This window comes from Marmota flaviventris, chromosome 3 (assembly GCF_047511675.1).
Source record: "Marmota flaviventris isolate mMarFla1 chromosome 3, mMarFla1.hap1, whole genome shotgun sequence".
Classification (NCBI taxonomy): domain Eukaryota; kingdom Metazoa; phylum Chordata; class Mammalia; order Rodentia; family Sciuridae; genus Marmota; species Marmota flaviventris.
The window spans coordinates 99,188,424-99,210,672 of NC_092500.1; the positions used below are offsets into that span (position 1 = coordinate 99,188,424).

The window sequence follows — 22,249 nt, forward strand, 5'->3', positions numbered from 1 at the left end:
TAGTGCCCCCAAGAGATGGATCATTCCTTATCTCCAATGTAGCTACTTTGGTAAAAGTCAGAAGCCCAATGGTAATGACAGTACAGATTTTTGGCAGTGTGCTGGGCTTCAAGGGGATTCAGTCTTCCCCTTAATTCATTTCAATTAATGCTGGAAATTTATTAATGAGCTGTGATTCTGTTTTTATGAATCAGCTTAGACTTTTCTTCACTTGACCTAGAAAATTTCAGCTTCTACGGATCAAGTGAGAGTTTGGTGAACTTCTCATCTATCTCATTTCCATTTTGGAAACACGATGATCCATCAGCCCATGCCACAGGTCTGCACAAGCCATCATGATTGCTGCTTTGACTCTGCTGTCATTCTGGTACCATGTCCACCTTACCTGTGGTGATCAAGCGTGTGGCACTTGGCTCCTCTTCCCATTGCATTTGGGTTTCCCAATTCAGTACCAGCAGTTCTCATTGCAAAGTTTGGGCTACAGGTAAGTGGGAGAGCTTTATAAGAATGATTGGGATCTACTCAAAAACTTATTTCTCACATTAACAGTGAAAGCCTGGATCCTGGATCCTCCTAGTGTGGTTGAGTGTGTCTTTTTTAAATTTTTTTTTTGAGAAAAGGGAAAAAAGGTTTATTTATTTGCTAGCAAAGGAGAAACACAGGGGACTCCTGTCCCAGAGGCTGTGATTCTGCCCATCAGCAGGAACAGTGGGCTTTTAAAGAGGAATTCAAAGGCTGCATTCCACGTGTTCTCTGTTGGAGTTGTAATACATTTGTTAATTTGGGAGAAAGTAATTTCTGAGATCTTCTGGTGCCATTCCCCGAATCTGGATTACTTTGATCCTATGGTGGCTGTGTGCTCCAGGACAGGTAACTCTGTCTAGGATGGGAAAGATTGAGTGTGTGTGTCTTAAAAGACTAACCGGTTCTAATATTCCAGTCTCCCTAATTTCCTCATCTACATTATATCAATGCAGGTCTAGGCATGCATGTTAAAAATTTAACTATTTTTAATAATTGTAGATATTTATGGAGTTGATGGGATAGTACAATACATTTGGAGATGATTAAATCAGGCTAATCAATATGTTCATCACCTTATGTGTTTATCACTTTTTTATAGTGAAAAAAACCCTACTCTTACAGAGTTTGAAATATGCAGTGTATTGCTATTAATTATTGTCATCATGCTGTGCAGTAGGTCCATAGAACTTATTTTCCTTACTGAAATTTTGTGCCTTTTACTTACATTTCCCTTTCTTATCTCCCACCTTGCTTCTTCTTTTTCCCAGCCTCTGGTCATCACTATTTTATGTTTTGCTTCTGAGTTTAGCTTTTTTAGATTCTGCCTATGAGTGAGATCATATGGTATTTGTCTTTCTGTGCTTATTTCACTTAGCATAGTGTCATCATGTTCATCCATGTTGTCTCAAATGGTAGCATTTCATTCTTCTAGCTGAATAATATTCCACTGCAAATATATAGCACATTTTCTTTGTCCTTTCATCTCTTGATGAAAACTTAGGTGGCTTCCATGTCTTCACTATCATGGATGCTGCTGCAATGAACATTGGAGCACAGGTACCTCTTTCACTTCCTTTGGATTGATGCCAAGAAATGAGAGTGTGTATTATTTAATTCTGTTTTTACCCTTTTTGAGCAACCTCTGTATTGCTTTCCAAAATGCTATATTAATTTTTGTCACAACTTTTTTTATGATGGTACTGGAGATTGAACACAGGGCCTTGTGCATGTGAGGCAAGCACTTTACCAACTGAGCTATATTCCCAGCCTTAAATGCTATAGTAATTTATATTCCCACCAAAGTTTCTGTTTTCTCCATGTATTTGCTGACACTGTGTCTATCTTTTTAAATAATAATAATTCTAGCAGCTGTTAAATGATATCTCATTGTGGATCCTTATCTCACCCCATCTGTAAGAATCAACTCAAAATGGATTAAAGATGTAGACAAAATACCTGACACTGTAAAATTACTAGAAAAATCATGGGGAAAAACTCCATGATATTGGTCTGGGCAGTGATTTCTTGGGTATGATCCCAAAAGGACAGACAATGAAAGCAAAGATAGACAACTGGGATTGCATCAAACCCAAAAGTTTATGCACAGAGAACTAAATAAGTTAACAGAGTGAAAAGACAGCCCACAAACTGGGAGAAAATATTTGTCAATTATGCATCTGTTAAGTGGATGATATCCCAAATATACAAGGAATTAAAAATGCTCAATAACATACATTAAAAATGGTCAAAGGACTCAAATAGACATTTCTCAAAATAAGACTTACAAATGATGAACAGATTACTAACCATCAGGAAGCCCACATTGCTAAACATCAGGGAAATACAATAAAGTCACAATGAGATATCACTTTGTTGTCTTCTTTGTCTTGTATCTCTTTTAACCTTCCTCAATTTCAATTTTTTTTTTTTTGGCATGGCAATTTTATAGATAACAGTGTGTATTTCCTATTGCTTTACACTAAGTAGTATAGAAAATCTGTTCTTCAAATTTTAGTCATATTAAGATTGGCTAGTGGTTTCAGGTGGTCACTACTTAATCTTTTTATCATAAATTTGATTTTGATTAGTATTTCATTATGGGTTCTTTGATGAATCTCTAATCCAGTCATTCTTTTTATGGTTATCTGCATTTGTGTGTGTGTGTGTGTGTGTGTGTGTGTTACTGGGGATTGAACCTGGGACCTCACACATATTAGGCAAGCACTCTACCACTTATTTGCATTCCTAGCCTTTTAATTTTTTTTTGATACATGGTTTCTTTAAGTTGTCCTTAAATTTGTGATCCTCCTGCCTCAGCGTCCCGAGTTGAGTCACTGGGATTACAGGTTTGTGTCTGATCAATTTAGATTACTTTGAAATATAGGCATTATAGGAAAGGAAAGATAAATACTTAATACTTTTACATTGTCACTTTTTAGAGTGTGATATTGGAGCCTTAGTTACTTTTAGTGGTATACTATGAATTGCTTTTGTTTTTTATTTCAGATATAATTTTGAACTCCATCTATGCTATATATTTAATAATCTGCAGTTTTTAAGTATTTTTTCTATCCCAATTGATAAGGCTTTTGAGAACTGGGTCATCTGCATGTTAAATCCTGTGTGTATTTTTAGAAGGACAAGCAAGAAAGCAAGAGGATTTAGTGACTCATGGTCAATATTTCAATGTGAAGTAGCAGGTGAGGCCATCTTCTGAGAGGTGTAGAAAGTAACTTAGAAATTCTAAACATTAGTTACTGGAAATAACTGTTGAATTAAGAAAAGGGTATGAGCCAGCAAGTATGCTGTATGTGCTAAGGAACTGACTGACAATGAGAGCTGTAAATTTTCAGCAACATTAGTTGCATCTGTGCAGCTTTGAAACTGTCATCTTGGTTTTAGAAACTTGGGTGATAAAGATGCGATGATGAGTATAAAATATTACAGAGATGGTTGATTTTAGAGTTAAGTGCATGGAGTATGATACAAGATTATTAGATGATCTTCTGAAATTAGGGTTGATATGCTGCAGTATTTGGATTTGGGTAGGCAATTAGGAAAGGAGAAGGGAGTTGGTTACAAAAAATGGTACTATTAGGAAATGAGAGGTCACTGATGTGTGTTTTACATTCAGAACCAGAACATCGCCATGGGAGTAGATTGATGAATCCTGGCAATGGTTACATTTATTGTAATTGCAAAGATTGTAACTATGGCAATTGATGTTAGCTTTTCATTAAGTAGACCATAAATTTGAATAATGGTGACTAGGAGCAGAATTGGAATTAAAGAGACTTTGTTGTATAATAAATTCTTGATGGATTTAAAAATAGTTATACACTTGGTGTTTTCATATTTTTATGCTTTGATTTTGGAATAGATTGCTATTTCTTGCAAGGAATTTTAGCTTTCCTTTTGCACAAATTTATTAGAAGTGGCTGTATGACCTCTTTCACTGTGCATATTCAATGAACCCATTATAACCTTGAAGTAAATATAGAGGAAAATCTCTTTAAAGGGAAACATTACAGGAATCAAACACTTTGAAATCATTATTTGAGGTTAGAAGGTATAAAACCAGTGAATATTTTCTTCTTTTCATTTCATATTTTCTGTTTTATAAATGTGGATTGCTATTTTATGTACTTTTAAAAGAGTATGTTACAAATTATAAACATTTGTGTTTAAAAATCCCTTTTATGTTCTAGCACTTCAAAATATTTTAACCTGGTATTTCTCTTATGTACTTTCATTTATTTAGCATCACTTACTTTATTACTTAGAATTACAATAAATGATCATGATAGAGTGATCTATTAAAGCTGTTTGTGATCTTAATTTTATAATATTAACTAAAGTTTATTGGTGTACTTCTGAATGCTAAAGGCAATATGGGGAAGATTCAAAAGAAAATAATATCTCCTCACCAGGAGTTGAAGATCATTCAGTTTTACCAGCTACTATAGGTATGCAGTGAATACTTATAGGACTGATTTTTTTAAATGAACTTTATCTCCTCTCCTATTTCAAATTGTAACTTTAAAACTTTACATTGAGCTTTAGTGGGGCTTTTAGTTTTTTTCCACTTCTCCTCATGGTTACCGTTTCTTTATTATAGTTAACACATGAGTTTCACTTAGGAAGCCTCTATAATATTGTTATATTGATGGGAATATTATATGCTTGTGGATTTATTTTCTTCAATAGTGAACCCTGGAGATTAATGTGCTTCCCATATCCATTTCGATGGGTTTCTTTTTGTGGGTATGTACTACTGCTTAAACTTGGAGCAGTTTGTTTATACTTGAGACAACAAGATTTATCAGTGCTGTCTTAACAATACTCTTGGGTCTGGCAGAAATAGTCTATTTCCATGTATTCATTTCTAGGAATTTGGCAGAAGAGCTCTTCTCAACATATAGACTTTCAAGATACAAGGAAACAATTTTTCTCTGGTCATTTAATCTGAGGAAATAAATTAAATTATTAATAAATGAAATTATAAATTATTAAATAAATGAAATTATTTAAGACCTATATATTATATGTCTTAAAATGGGGCTGGGGATAAAGGTGTTTTTTGTTCTCAAAAATAAGTCTGGTACTTACTCAAACTAAAAAGTTTTTTCTCAGCAAAAGATACAATAAGAGAGGTAAATAGAGAGCCTACATCCTGGGAACAAATCTTTACTCCTCACACTTCAGATAGAGCCCTAATATCCAGAGTATACAAAGAACTCAAAAAATTAGACAATAAGAGAACAAACAACCCAATCAACAAATGGCCCAAGGACCTGAACAGACACTTCTCAGAGGAGGACATACAATCAATCAACAAGTACATGAAAAAATGCTCACCATCTCTAGCTGTCAGAGAAATGCAAATCAAAACCACCCTAAGATACCATCTCACTCCAGTTAGATTGGCAGCCATTATGAAGTCAAACAACAACAAGTGCTGGCGAGGATGTGGGGAAAAGGGTACACTTGTACATTGCTGGTGGGACTGCAAATTGGTGCAGCCAATTTGGAAAGCAGTATGGAGATTTCTTGGAAAGCTGGGAATGGAGCCACCATTTGACCCAGCTATTCCCCTTCTCGGTCTATTCCCTAAAGACCTAAAAAGAGCATGCTACAGGGACACTGCTACATCGATGTTCATAGCAGCACAATTCACAATAGCTAGACTGTGGAACCAACCTAGATGCCCTTCAATGGATGAATGGATAAAAAAAATGTGGCATCTATACACAATGGAGTATTACTCTGCATTAAAAAATGACAAAATCATAGAATTTACAGGGAAATGGATGGCATTAGAGCAGATTATGCTAAGTGAAGCTAGCCAATCCCTAAAAAACAAATGCCAAATGTCTTCTTTGATATAAGGAGAGTAACTAAGAACAGAGTAGGGTCGAAGAGCATGAGAAGAAGATTAACATTAAACAGGGATGAGAGGTGGAAGGGAAAGGGAGAGAGAAGGGAAAATGCATGGAAATGGAAGGAGACCCTCAGAGTTATACAAAAGTACATACAAGAGGAAGTGAGGGGAAGGGGAAAAATAATACAAGGGGGACAAACGAATGTCAGTAGAGGGGGCAGAGAGAGAAGAGGGGAGGGGAGGGGAGGGGAGGGGGGATAGTAGAGGATAGGAAAGGCAGCAGAATACAACAGACACTAGTATGGCAATATGTAAATTAATGGATGTGCAACTGATGTGATTCTGCAATCTGTATATGGGGTAAAAATGGGAGCTCATAACCCACTTGAATCAAAATGTGAAATATGATATATCAAGAACTATGTAATGTTTTGAACAGCCAACAATAAAAAATTAAAAAAAAAAAAAAAAAAAAAAAAAGAAACTGTCATAGCCAAGAGGAGCCTAAAGAGACATGATGACCAAATGTAATACAGTGTCCTGGATAGGATCCTGGGACAATAGGAAGCTGTTAGGTAAAAACCAAGGCAGTCTGAATGAAGTATGGACTTAAGTTAATAATAATGTGTGAATATTGGTTCATTAATTTTGACAAATGTACCATGCTAATGGAAGATTTTAATAACAGGGGAAATTGGGTGTGAGGTTTATGGGAACTCTCTGTACTAGCTTTGCAATATTCTGTAAATCTAGAGCTGTTTTAAAAAATAAAGTTTATTTTCAATTTAAAAAAAAAATAAGTCTGGTACATGTCAAGGAAAATGTTCTCTGCTGCTGCAGAGAGAACAGTTACTATTTTTCAGAAAAAGAGAGTACATAGGACAAGAGTGACAAGTTATGCCAAAACCTGGGTTCTCCTCTCATTAAGTCTGAGAACAAGGAGGAGCAGTATGCTCACTGTGTTAAATCAGAGTAAGTGCTTCACGAGAAGCACTCAAGTCCAGATGGCTTGAGTTAGTATAATTATTTATACTTTTTTCTACTCTTATCCCCATTTGGTGGAGGCATTTGTACATAATGCTTATTTGTAAAGGAGGAGACACAGGCATAAAAGAAACCTGGAAGAAGCATTTTTTAAGCCAAGAAAAGTAACCTTGATATGGGTGCCATGGAGTGATTTACAGTCTTTTTTTTTAAAATTACATATGTTGCATCTTCACATTTTAGTGTATCATAAATTGCTCAGGATTTAGCTTCTCAGTATTGATGTAAACTTACAAAAGGAAAATTGTCTTTGATGAAATGAGTAGTCTAAAGCAGCTGACTTACTGAGTTCCATTCTTCCACCATCCATGTTTGGGAAAGATCACACTTTTGGAGGGAGGATTAATATCTTACTATCATTGGCCATGGGGAAATATCAGATGAAAAATAAAGAATTAAAGAAATAAAATAAATATGGGTGGAATGGTTCTTCACAAATAAATTTTGGTTTACTTGTAACCCAGAATGACAGAAGCTTTTCTGTTCTTGGTCTATCACATTTGTCATCATTTATAAAGTTTTGGTATATAAAGTCAATCCAACTGATTCTGTAGATTTATTTCCAATGATTCCATTTAGGCATTGAATTCCATTTATAAAATTTAGTCTTAATAATGTTATTTCTAATAGTGTACTATGAAGGATGAATAAAAAACCCTTATGTTTGCTAGTTTACAAAACATTAGTATTGTATACTACTAATACCCAGCAAAAATATGAATTAATGGGCATTTGAGACTCAACACTCTTTCATACACACACTCATACACATTTATTCACACTCACATGCTTACTCATATACTTACACTCACACATATCCATTCACACAAGCACATACAATAATACACATACATACACTAACACACACATACACACAAACACATTCACACATACATATACTAACACATTTTCACACACAGTCATATACATAAATACACTCAGGCACACTCACATAACACAAACATATACACTCACACACACATACACACCCATGCACCCGCACTCACACACACCCTCACACAAATGCACATTCAAACACTATCTCACACCCTCACACACTCAACTCACCCACCACACTTACACAAATACATGTACTCGCACATACACACACACTCACATACACACTTAAACACACTCTCACATACTAACACCTACTCACATGCACACCTACACTCACAAACATACATACACTTCCACTCATACATTCACACACACTAACATACATACACACACATACATACACCTACACACATACACACTCACACTCAAACATGCATAAACTAACACACACTCAAACACACTCAAACACAAATACACTTTCACACACACTCACACATGCACATATATACACTAACACACACATACAAATACACACAAGCAAATCTACACTCACACCTATACACACTCATACACACTCACACCCCAACACACAGACACACTCACACACATAAAACACACACATAATAATACACTCAAACACACATACACACAAAACTCGAACTTGTCACATACTCATACACATACACACACCATACAAACACACTCTCACACTGACACACATACCTACACTAATTCATACATACATACCCACACATCCTTACACAAATACACACACAGACACACTCAGACATATACATACATTCACTTAAACACACACACACTCACTCATACACATGCACACACACATGTACATAAACTAACACACTCATACACATACAGTCACACTGAAACACACTGAAATATACTGAAACACATTTACACACAAAATAGACACATAAACACATTCACTCACACACATACACAGTGCATTCACACACATATACACACTCAAACACATACACACTCACACACATATACACACATTCACTCACACACACATACTACAGTCACACACATAATACTACACACATACACACACTCTAAAAAACATACACACATTGAAACATATACACCCATACACACAAGCACCCCCCACACTGACTCACATACATACACACATCCACTCACACATGTACACACTACATTCACACACATACACACTCACACATTTGCTCACACACATACATGCACTTAAACACATACACACACAAACACACACACTTAAACACATGCACACCCACACTAACACACTCAAACACACACTCATTTAAATGCAATTAACATACCTAACTACTGAATTGCATACTTATCTATACAGTACATTGTAGAGCATTTACTGTTCATTTTTTATTTTCGTGGCACTCAGAATTGAACCCAGGACCTTGTTCATACCAGGCAAGCCACATTCTCAGCCCAACAAAGTATATTTTTTAACGTTTCTATAATACGCATACATTTTTCTAGGTATTACAGGGTTTCTCTTCTAAAGTTTAACTGCAGTGGAAAATATTTATATATATGTGTGTGTGTGTGTGTGTGTGAGAGAGAGAGAGAGAGAGAGAGAGAGAGAGAGAGAGAGAATGAATATGTTGTTTTGGGGAAGAAAATTAATCGCTTCACATTTTAATCTATATAAACATATTTGAAATGAATACGATATGCCACTTTGAATAAGGATTACAAATCATTGTCAAAATTTTGATGTTTACAATATTTCAGACTTATGCAAGCATACTTTTTGTGCACAAAATCTTCAAAAAATTATGATTCCTGAGGGGAGCCACATTGAGTCACCATGGCTTCCAGTCCTGATGCACCATGAGGATCTGAAAGATCATTGTAGCCTGGCGCAGTAGTGCCATGACTTGTGACTCCATCTTTCCCCCGACTCGGATAGCAAGGCCAGTCTTCTGAGTAGGCATACCCCTGGAGTTGAGCTACACTCATCTATTCTTTTGTAATCTTACGCCTTTGCCCTGTTTGAGATAGAAAGTTCCATGGAAACTCCCTTTGTGTATCCCCTTCTCTTGCTCTGCCTTTGGGTGTGGCCTTGCTAGATGTCAGTCAACCTGCTGACAGCAGATATCATGAAGCTAGACTCAACCCCCCTGAAACCTGATCCCTTGCATCATTTGAATGGTTTCTCCCCAATAAAAGGGTTCAGCGCATGCTCTTTCTCTCTTTCCATGGACCCCCTAAGGTCAAAGGAGCTGTCACAGGACCCAAAGAAAAAGGTATTTCTCTGTTTCTGGTTATTTCGTGCAGGCCAGTTCACCTGGAGTAACTTTGAGTGTTTAGTCATGGAGCACGACAGATTTGCATTTTACAGATAGATTCACATTTTACAGATATGGAAATGCTCAAGCAAGATAATTTACTTGTTACATAGGGAATAACTGGCTCAATCTGGTTTAAAGTTTGTAACTATTGTTTCTTAATTTTCACTGCCACATGAAATTCCATAATGTGAATGTATCTTATTTATCCATTCTCTACATGATGGGAATTTTCCCAGTTTTTACTGATATGAATAGTTTTTCATTAAACATTCTTAAACATGTCTTCTGTGTAAGATTGTTTTATGTTCTTTCTTCTCATTATCACAAATCACATACACAAACACAGATTCTCATATACTAACACCTACTTACACACACAGTTCCACTCAGTCACACACACTGGGTAATAGGGTAGGTAAAAATTCAACTTTAAAAAATAATTCCAAGTTATTTTTCAATGATTTTAGCAAAAAGTTTAAATGTATTCTTTTGGTGCTAGCTGTCCTCAAAACTTCTGTTGCTAGTCTTCTTAATTTGTGCCAATTGGTTTAAAATATCTCCTTCGAGTCTTGATTTTCATTTACCTAGTTCACTGTCCTGTTTCCATATTTATTGACCACATATGTTTATTTATGTGAAATATCTCTTCTTGATTTTATCCATTTCTTCCTATTGGATAATTTTCTTATTGACTTATTAAACCTCTTTATTTGCTTTTTCAACTAAATTACTGGTTACATCTCCAAATCTGGGGCTTGTTTTTTTAATGTGCTTTTTAAAATGTGTTTTGAAGAACAGCAGTTTTAAATTTAGTGCAGCCATATTAATCTATTTTCAATACTTTTTGAGAGTCCTCTGTAAATAAAATTCTATCATTGCTAATGTGAGTCATATTAGAAGTTCGAATTTCCTCACAACACTGCATTCGATCACAAATGAAATACAGTTATTGGATTGGATTATACAAAAAGGAAGCTAAATGTCAGCAGGTATGACAGGATGGCTCAAAACATTCTTGGATCCTGTAAGTTTTTATTTCATACTCTTACTCAGTTTTCTACTTAGTAACGGCTTCATAGATTATAAGCTAACAATGGAAAAATACTTCAGGACATGATAATGCCCTTAAATTTCATTTGATCTCACTTCTCAGGCAACCAAATGCAAACCTTGGAGTCTCAAATAATCAGACACAAAAGGCATGATGTCCTTCCAGGTCACTTAATGGAGGGTTCATCTAAACACAGTAAAACACATTTTGCCTTTGTTTATCTTTTGTGTATTCTTTGATATTAGTTGGGTTGGCTGTTTGGAAAAAAGGGGAAAATATGATGATGAAAAAAAGTTGTGTCTAAACAATCCCTCCCTGTATGTGATATTAGTAGCTGTTTACTTGGTGTTGCTTAATAATTGAAAAAGTTCTACTACCAAGTAAATCATCCACTAATCTGAACTTTTAATATGATACTATCTTTCATGTCATTATTTTGCACAAGTTGACATAATTCTTGGTAGCTACGTAGAAAATGATAAGAAAGCTATGTAGAAATGATAAGAAAAACTCTTAGAGGTATCAATGGGGAACAATATGAGGGGAATGGTCTTTTGAACACAGTTTTTATTGAGTGCCAACTATGTGCTATGCACTATTTTAGGTATGGAAGCTACAGCGATTAATAGAAGATACAAACATATCTTGTTCTTTTGGATCTTACATTCAAGTACAGGAGCAGTAACATTGGTTGGGTAGGTGATGATAGACCCAATAGGGCAGGGAAGTTATATAATATATTGGAATATAATAAATATTGTGGAATGCTATGAAGTCCCTTACTTCCTGCTATAGCGAAGAGTACTTGTTTGTGTATGGGCATGAGAAGAAGAGATTTCACTATTTTAAATAAAGCAGTCAGAGAAAACATTAATGAGACAGTTCACTTGTATAATGACTTGAAGGAGGCAAATGAGCTGGTATACTGACCCCCAAGGGGAAATGGGTTTATCATGCTTCAGGAAACAGCCAGAGGGTCTGTGATACTGGAGCAAAAACCAGCAAGGGGACAGATGTAGGTTAGAGAGATGATAAGGGTGAGATTATATAGGAATCCAAAGGCACTGAATATAAATTTTGATTTTTTTCATGAATGATATGAAATGTTGTTAAGTGGTTTTGAGCAGGAGGACAATGAGAGTAAACTTCCTATTTTAAAAAGTTACTCTGGGTACTGTTTTGACATTAGATTTTGTGTGTGGAGGGGTAGAGATTGGAATGCAGTGTGTATAGTTGAATCTATTGGAGTCATTCAGGTATGAGATGATAATGGCTTGTTGAGATTAGGTAGGATTAATACTGGTGAAACATGGCAGAGAAGTCAAGGATGATTCCAAGGTAATTGTAAGAATTGTGATGCCATTGGTTCTCATAAGGAATATTATTTCAGTTTTAAATACAAGTTTGATGAACTTATTAAACATTTTGATATCTGTGAGGATGACACATAGGCATTTTGGGATAAGATTAAAAAATTTAAGTGAAAGGTATATTCTAAGGATGGAAATCTAGCATGTGTTAGTGTACAGATGATATGTGAGCTCCAGGAATTCTGAGATCTAAGTCTTTGGACATCCAAATGCTGATGGTACAAGGATGATCAAGATAACAAGAAAATGTTTCTGCAAAAATTAGGGAGATGGAAGAAACACTATGAAAGACCAATTTAGGATAATAAGATGTCTTCAAAAAATAACACTAGTGAGATAAGAATTTAAAAAGTTGACGACTTCTTGTGAATATTTTACTTTTGTTACATAAAAAGATTACTTTCAAATTTATATGTTCTTGGAGGAAAATTAAAATTACATATGTTTTCTCTTGTATGTTTTAGCCTAACCTTAAAAATGCATGTATCAAGCTTGTAACGTTTCCTTCAGGCATGTCTTGACATTTTTTCTTTAGTAATTTGTCTTTTAAGTTCATTGTTTCTATTAGGTGAACCAATATTTAACATCTAAGTAGAGCAAAATTGTCTTAATTCATTTGAAGTTTATTTTGGGGTGTGAGAGAGAAAGCTGAACTAGGTACATGTGAATGCATATACAGATGGAGTTCTGTAAATGCGAACATTGCAATTAAGTAATCAATTGCCATAGTATGGTTTAAATTATTCATTTTTCTTTCACCATTTATTTTAATATTATTTGTATCATATACTAAAAATTAATACTTGAACAATTTACATCATTTTATATGTAATTTAAATATATCATGATCTGTGTAAACATACTTGGTTATTTTCTTGAACTTGTATACTACTGCCTTAAATTATGAATTGAGCTTTACTTTTTGTGATAGTCATTTTACTTCCCAGAGTTCTGTGGTTTGATAGTTCTCTTGCCCTTTTAACCTTCTACAGTATTTGGGGACATAGAGCCCTTAATATTCCTTTTCTCTTCCCCCTCCGCGATTCTCTCCTTCACCTTCGACCAGCCACTTGAGAGGCTGCATTGAACGGTCTTGACAGGAGAGGGCACTCTTGTGTAGGAATACAACAAAGTGCCCCAAATAATCCCAGTTCACAAAAAACCTTTTTCATTTGAATGAAGATATTATGGGAAGAACACAAAAAATAAGAATCAAGACATTTAATTTCTCCATTAAAAACAACCATGAGGCCTGGGGTTTTGGCTCAGTAGTAGAGAGCTTGCCTTGCACCTGTAAGGCATTGGGTTTTATCCTCAGAACCACATAAAAATAAATTTTAAAAAGGTATTGTTTTCATCTACAACTAAACAAATATTAAAAAATAACCATGAAACACACACAAAATGTAAAGCAACACTACAAACGGACTTAAATATCCTAAGACAAATAAAAATTAGACACATGAACCAAAAATTCACAAGGACCAAAAAGTATATAAACTAGAAAGAAAGGTAACAATTCTTTTTTCCCCATTTTTACTCACCCATTACAACTTTTTAATCTAAATAATAAGTAGTAACTCTTTGTATTTCATTTCCTTTTCAGTATAGGTTTTCCTCACATAAATTTTTATTAAATTCATTCTCGTCATCAGGCAATTTTTTTTTTTCTAAAAGCATGCAACAGCACAATTGCCATAGTATGGCAATATATTTTCACTTTCAAGATTTTAATCATATCTATCCTATGAAGCAATGTTTCTGAATCTTTCTAACTATAAGCTCTTTCTAATTTGCTCTTTGCATATGTGTGATCACAAAATTCCTTGTAACTGGATTCTTCATCGCACAGTTTATGATAGGGGAACCTTTCCTAAAATGTTGTAAATTCTATTGCTTTGACAATTACAGGCAAAAAAAAAAAAGAGAAAAGAAAAAAGACTCAGAAAAAGAATAGACCAATGAAACAAAAAAAACCCTCAAAATCAGATTATCAAAATTTTATACAACCAGGAAAACAAAGATAGAAACTGACTGTGGTCCTGAGATTTGAGGAACTAAGTTTTTATCTTTAATTTTTGAAAGAATTCTTAATACAGTTTCAGTAATAAGGTTTCTGTTTTGTTTGCTTTGATAACTAATTATGAAATTTTTGTTGTTTTTCCTTAGTTGGATATAATTCTTTAATTTGTCTTTAAAAAAAGGATTGTTTTGTCTTAAATATAGTTTACCCAAATAAAAAAAGGTAATAGGTATATAAAACTGTGTTTTCTATCACAACGATTTCTTTTTAGGTTATTTTTGGTACTTAATAATTAAACATAATAGTGTGGTTCCATGTGACATATCTGTATATGTACTTAATTTGATCAATTTCTTTCTCCAGTACCTCCTATTCCTTCCCCTCTGCCCTCCCTCTAATCAGTTTCCTTTACTCTATACTTTCTCTTTGATTTTATTTTTATTAGTCTATTATAATTACATGTAAAAGTAGGATTCATTGTGATACATTTGTACATGCACATAGCATAATTTGGTCAATTTCATTACCCAGTACTTTGCTATTTCCTACCACCTTCCCTTTCTCTCCCTCTTTTCTCTCTCTGTTCTGCTGGTCTCTCTTCTGTAGAAAATTATTTCTAAGATTAAAGGTATAGCTCAGTGGGGGACCACATACTTGGTATGCTGCCGGCCCTTGCCCAATACTTACCAGATTGGCTGGCACTAAAAAAATTGTATCTGGCTCATAGGCTCTGGATACTAAGGAGAGAAAGCTCCTTTTGTTGCAGGCACCCCTTAAGAGTTATTGAAAGGATAGTATGGTGGCCACACAATAGCATCTATACTCACGGTAGATACCTGGTAATTCACATTCATAGCAGTGGAGGGTTAGTTCCTATGCCCTAAAAGTGGATTTCACCAGAGGGTTCAGAGTCCAGCCATCCAGCAGAGACCAGCATCTCCCCAGCAATAGCGGAGGTGTGGATAGAATCTAAAACACCCACCAATACAGTTCCAAACTTCATCCAAAACTAAATGCAAATTACTGGAACTTCCAATTTAGAACTCTGTATCCACCCTGCTATAGGATTACACAATCCATCAGTACTCCCCATTCTATCCCACCTTACACAAGGAGACTAGAGCTGAGACTATTATATCCGACTGGCAATTGGACTTAAAATTCCCCAGCTCTGGACCCAAAGGTTACAGATACAAAAATAAATATAAAGAATGAAAATCCATCCCTGCCAACTGTTTTGACCACAGTGGAAACAAGCCCTTTATTTCTCATTAAAGATTTTTCTTTTTCTTCCTTTTTTCTTTTTCCTTATTTCTTCTTTTCCATTCATAGTCCCATTTTAACTTTTTAATCCCCTTTTTATAAATTTTAACTTAAAATTTATCAAATATTTTTGTCATTTTGTATTATTTTTTAGCTTTTTCCATTATGCATGATTGTGTGTGCATGCATGAGTGTGTGTGTGTGTATGTGTGTGTTTCTCACTGTGCTGAAGGTTTGAAAAAAAATATATATTTATATAGTTTTACTTTCACATCAATTGCTTTCCTCTGTACTTGTTTATTATTTAGCCTTGATTTGATTACGTGAGTGTTTGAGTTGTTTTGCTCTTACATTTGCTGGTTTGCTTATACATTGTTATTGTTCCTCTTTTCTGCCATTATTCACTTTTTTCCCTCACTAATAGCAAAATTTTTCTGTACCCCTCTCCCCCTCTTTTAAAATTACTTTCAGTTAATTTTCATTCCTTCTTCTTTACAGTTGACATCTGCTACCTATCTCCTGCCTGCCATCCTATTACTTTTTGAAATATGTCAAACTTTCTTTTGCCTTCCTACCTTATTTTCTCTGTACTCAAGAAATTATAATAACAATAAATAATATAATTATACAGCTTATGAATTTCCTACTCCATTCATGTTGTGATTATTCATACAATGGATGAAATAGGAAACATCTGCTGTCAAATGACTGATCTAGTTCACAAGATTTTATTGTTGGTACTGAGGGTAAATGTTAAATGCTGACCCCACCATAGCTAAATAGGTGGCAATTAGTGTTATAGTTAGTCAGTGTATCTGTTGCTGACATTAGTGCTATTCCTGGCTTCCCCTCTCTCTAAGATGGGCTGGAAAGTTATCGGATATTTAGATATCACAGAGTAGAAATGCTGGTGCTAATAAATACTAACAGTTCAGCCAAGCAACAATGAATCTCACCTCACACATGATTGGGGCCCACCTGAGTCTTAATAATACTTTGACTCAGCTGGGCACAGTGGTGCATCCCAGTGGCTTGGGAGGCTGAGGCAGGAGGATCACAGGTTCAAAGCCAGCCTTAACAATTGAATAAGATCTAAAGCAACTTAGTGAGACCCTATCTCAAAATAAAAAATAAAAAGGGCTGAGTATATGGCTCAGTGGTTAAGCACTCCTGTGTTCAATCCCCAGTATCACACACACACACACACACACACACACACACACACACGTGCACACACACAAATAATACTTTGACTCATAGAATTAGGGATTCAAGTACCCTAAACCAACAGCCAAGCTTCAAGGAGGAACAACCTTCTGAAATTCAGAGAATCATTAGAAACTATTTTGAATATTTATACTCCAATAAACTGGAAAATCTAGAAGACACTGACTAATTTTCAGACACATATGATCAGCCCAAACTGAGCCAGGAAGATATAGAATACTGAAATGGGCCAATATCAAGTAATAAAACTGAAAAAGCAATTAAAATCTTTCAATAAAGAAAAACCCAGAACCTGATGGATTCTCAGCTGAGTTCTACTAGACCTTTAAAAAAGAATGAACACCAGTCTCTCATTATTGAATGAAATTGGGAAAACATTCTCCAATACATTATCACTCATCCAGTATCAATCAGTTATCAAAACCAAAGACACATCAAGAAAAGAAAATGTGATGTAGATATACACAATGGAGTATTACTTAGCCATAAAGAAGAATAACTTTGTGACTTTTGCTGGAAAATGGATGGATCTGGAGACTATCATGCTAAGTGAAATAAACCAATCCACAATAACCAAAAGTAGAATTTTTTTTTTTTTGATATGTGGAAGCTTACTCACAATCAGAGGGAGAATAGAAGTTCAGTGGAGTAGACAAATAAGAATGAAGGTAAGAGAAGAGTGATGGTAAAGGGATGGTAAAAGGAAAGATAGTGGATGAATCTGACATAACTGTCCTATGTACATATATAAATATACAGCAGTGACTCTCATCATTGTTTGCCCACAAGATATTAATTAAAAAACTATGGTGCTGGGCATGGTAGTGCACACCTGTAATCCCAGCACCTTGGGAGCCTGAGGCAGGAGGATTTCATATTCAAATATAATCTCAGCACTTTAGCAAGGCCACAAGCAACTTAGTGAGATCCCGTCTCAAAATAAAAAGTAAAAAAAAATGCAGTGGGGATTTGTATTTAAACGTCCCCAGGTTCAATCCCTGGTACCACACAACAACAACAACAGCAAAAATGGAAGAAAGATCAATAGAGTCAAGGGAGCAGAAGTCCAGGGAGGAAAGGGGAAGGAGAGGTACTGGGGACTGATTTAGAGCAAGATATATTCCCTGATTTTATAATATAATTATGTCAAAATGGATTCTACTCTCATGTATGATTAAACAAAAAATAACCAATAAACAAACAAAACTTTTCCTCCTCTAAAAAAAAGAAAACAAACAAAAAAACCCTTCAGTCCAATATCTCTGATGAACATAGATGCAAAAATTCTTAATAAAATATTGGCAAATCACATTAAAAGACACATTAAGAAGATAGTATACCATGATGAAGTGGGATTTATCCCAAGCATTCAGGTTAGTCAAACATATGCAAATCAATAATTGTAATTCATCACATAAATAGAATTAAGGACACAAATCATATGATCAACTCAATAAAAGTAGGAAACACCTTTCAAAAAATTTAGCACCCACTCATATTAAAAATGTGGGAGAACTTAGGGATATAAGGAAATTACCTCAAAATTATAAAGACTATTTATGACAAACCCAAAGCCAACATCATACTGAATGGAGAAAAAGGGAAAGCATTTTATCTAAAATAAGGAACAAGACAAGGATGTCCACTCTCACCACTTCGATTCAATACATTCTTGAAACATTAGCCAGAGAATCAGGCAAGAGAAGGAAATTAAAGGGAAAATAAGTCAAATATTTCTGCTCACTGATGTCTTAATCCTATTTCTAGAAGACCCCAAAAAACTCCACCAGAAGACTTCTAGAGATGACAAATGAATTTGGCAAAGTAGCAGGATACAAGATCAATACCCATAAATCAATAGCTTTCCTGCACTTCAACAGTTATTCTACTAGGAGGAAATAAGGAAAACTATCCCATTCACAATAATTAAAAAAAAATACTTGGGAATTAATCTAATCAATGAGGTGAAAGATCTCTACTATGAAAATTATAGAATGCTGAAGAAAGATTTTGAAGTAGACATTAGAAGATAAAAAGATCTCCTAGGTTCTTGGATAGACAGAATTAATAGTGTCAAAATACCCAAACTACAAAAGCAATATACAATATGAAGCATGTGTATATAGAAAATCTAAATAACTGATATCAATGTAATCCTAAAAAAATGCTAATGACATTCTTCACAAAATTAGAAAAAGCAATCTTTAAATCCACTTAAAAGAATGAAACCCAGAGTACTTAAAGCAATACTGAGAGAGAAGAGCAATGCAGGAGCCATCACAATATCTGATCTGAAATTATACTACAAAAGCATAGTAAAACAAACAAACAAACAAAACCAGCATAGTATTGGCATCAAAATAGACTTTAAGACCAATGAAATGAATAGAAAACACAGACAAACCCACAAATTGAAGTCATCTGATACTTGACAAAACTGCCAAAAATGTATGTTGGAGAAGAGATAGCCTTTTAAACACGTGGTGCTGGGAAAAGTGGATATCCATATGAAGAAGTATGAAACTAGATCACTATCACTCACAAGAGTTATGAATTAGACCAGAAACTTTGCAACTGCTAGAAGAAAACATAGGGTCAACATTCTATCACATGGGGCAGGCATAGACTTCTCAATAAGACCCCTAAAATAAAAAAATAAAACCAAGAATCAATAGGCGGGATATCATCAAATTAAAACACTTCTGCACAGCAAAGGAAACGAGCATAAAGTGCGAGCCTACACAATGGGAAAAATCTTTGCCAGTTGCTTCTCTGGTGGAAGATTAATATCCAGAATATATAAAGAACTCAAAAAACTCAAAATTGTAAATAACCCAATAAATAAATGGGCAAAGAACTAAATAGATATTTCCTCAAAAAAGAAATACAATGGTAAATAAATATATTTTAAAAATGTTCAACATATCTAGCAAATCAGGGAAGTGCAAATCAAAACTACACTAAGATTTCATCTTATCATCAATAAGATAGCAATTATCATGAATGAAAATAATACATGCTGATGAGGATGTGGGGAAAAAAGGTATACTCATACATTGTTGGTGGGACTATAGACTAGCATAACCATTTTGGAAAACAGTATGGAGATTTCTCAAAAAACTAGGTATGAAACACCATATCATCAAGCTATTCCACTTCTTGGTATTTATCCAAAAGAATCAAAATCAGTATTCTATAGCATTTAATTGCTGCGACCAAAAGACCTGACAATAACAATCAGAGGAGGAAAAGTTTATTTGGTGGTTCATGGTTTCAGAGGTCTTAGTCTATAGATAGCTGACTCAATTCCTTGGGGCTTGAGGTGAGGCAGAATATCATAGCAGAAGGGTGTGGCAGAGGAAAGCAGGTCATGATGTGGCCATCAAGAAGCAGAGAGAGAGAGCTAAACTCAGCTCACAAAGTATATATCCCAAAGGCATGCTCCCAGGGATCTACCTCCTTTAGCTACACCTTACCTGCCTACATTTAACACCAAATTAATCCTATAAGGAGATTGATGCACTGATTAGGTTAAGCATTTCTTTTTTTTTCTTTACTTTTCCTTGTTTTTTTAGAGAGAAAGAGAGAGAGAGAGAGAGAGAGAGAGAGAGAGAGAGAGAGAGAGAGAATTTTTTAATATTTATTTTTTAGTTTTTTGGTGGACACAACATCTTTATTTTATTTTTATGTGGTGCTGAGGATTGAACTCAGTGCCCTGCACATGCCAGGCGAGCGCGCTACCTCTTGAGCCACATCCCCAGCCCATGGTTAAGCATTTCTTTTATAGCCCAATCATTTCATGTCTAAACTTTCTTGCTTTGTCTCACGTGAGCTTTTGGGGGACACCTAATCTAAACCATAACATATAGTAATACAGCCACATTAATGTTTATAGAGAACAATTCACAATAGTTAAATTATGGAATCAACCCAGATGCTCATAAATAGATGAATAGCTTAAGAAATTGTGATACATATACAAACTGAAAATTTATTCAGCCATAAAGAAGAATTAAAATGTGACATTTGCTAGTAAATGGTTGGAAATGGAGAACAGTCATGCTAAGTGAAATAAGCCAGTCTCAGAAATCAAGGGTCAAATGTTTTCTCTAATATGTGGAAGCTAGAGCAAAATAAGAAAAAGAAGGAGAGAAATATTAGATATCATAAAGATAGGGAAGATCAGTAAAATAGAATAAGTAACTTGGGAGGAAGGGAGGAGAATGGGAAAGGGTAGGAAATGCAGAATGCATTTTAAAAATCACACTATGTGCATATGTAAATACATCAAAGAGAATTTAATTTTTATGAATAATTAAAAAGAACTAATAAACAATAAATGAATAGATGAGCAAAAGAAAAATGAGTAAGAGAAGGAGAATGGGGGAAGGGGAGAGGGGAGGGGGAAAGGAGTGGGAAATGTGAATGGAAATCAAATGCCGTGCATGTATGATTTTGCAGGAATGATGCTAACTACTATGTAAAACTGTAATATTTTAATATGAAAAAATAAAGAAAAAAAGCCAAATCTGAGACAATTAAAATTATTTGGAAGAATTTCTTCTTTGAGATATGATGGAGAAGCTTACAATGATAAACACTCTTTTAAATAAAATAAATAGATTAATGGCCATTTTTAAAATTTTTTAAATTAATTTTTCTAAAAATAAATGACAGTGGAATGCATTACAATTCTTAAGATCATCCACCATTAAAAATGTTGCCTGCACTATATAGACAGCAATTAAGAAAGATTTAGATCTTTGTCAGAGGAGATAAAATTCATTGTTCTTTACATAATTTACCAGATCATTAAAGAAGGGTGATTAAAATAAATATCTATCAAAGAGAAAAAAAGAAAGAAAATAAAGTAAATAGATAAGTCAGTTAAAATACAAAAATAAATTCATATTGCAAAATATTAATCAAATGACAATTAAATCTTGAGGACTTCCAAGTTTTCACATTTTTGCTTTAGAATATTCTAAAGCAAAAATGTTAATTCAACAATTAAGTTATAATGATTATAAATGTCTATGGTTCTAATATTGTTGCACCTATGTACATAAAACAAACACTACTCAATATAAATAATCAAATAGACTCAAATACAATAATAACTGGGTGATTTCAACACACCTCTTTCACCAGTGGATAACTTCTCCAGAGATAAACTAAGTAAAGACTCTTTGGATTCAAATTATACTA

The 22,249-nt window shown here is 34.5% G+C and overlaps 1 pseudogene; it reads left to right on the forward strand.

Moving 5' to 3' along the window:
• Positions 1 to 372: 372 nt before the first annotated feature.
• LOC114082901 (DNA endonuclease RBBP8-like) overlaps positions 373 to 22,249 on the forward strand; it is a 71,832-nt pseudogene continuing 49,955 nt past the window's right edge.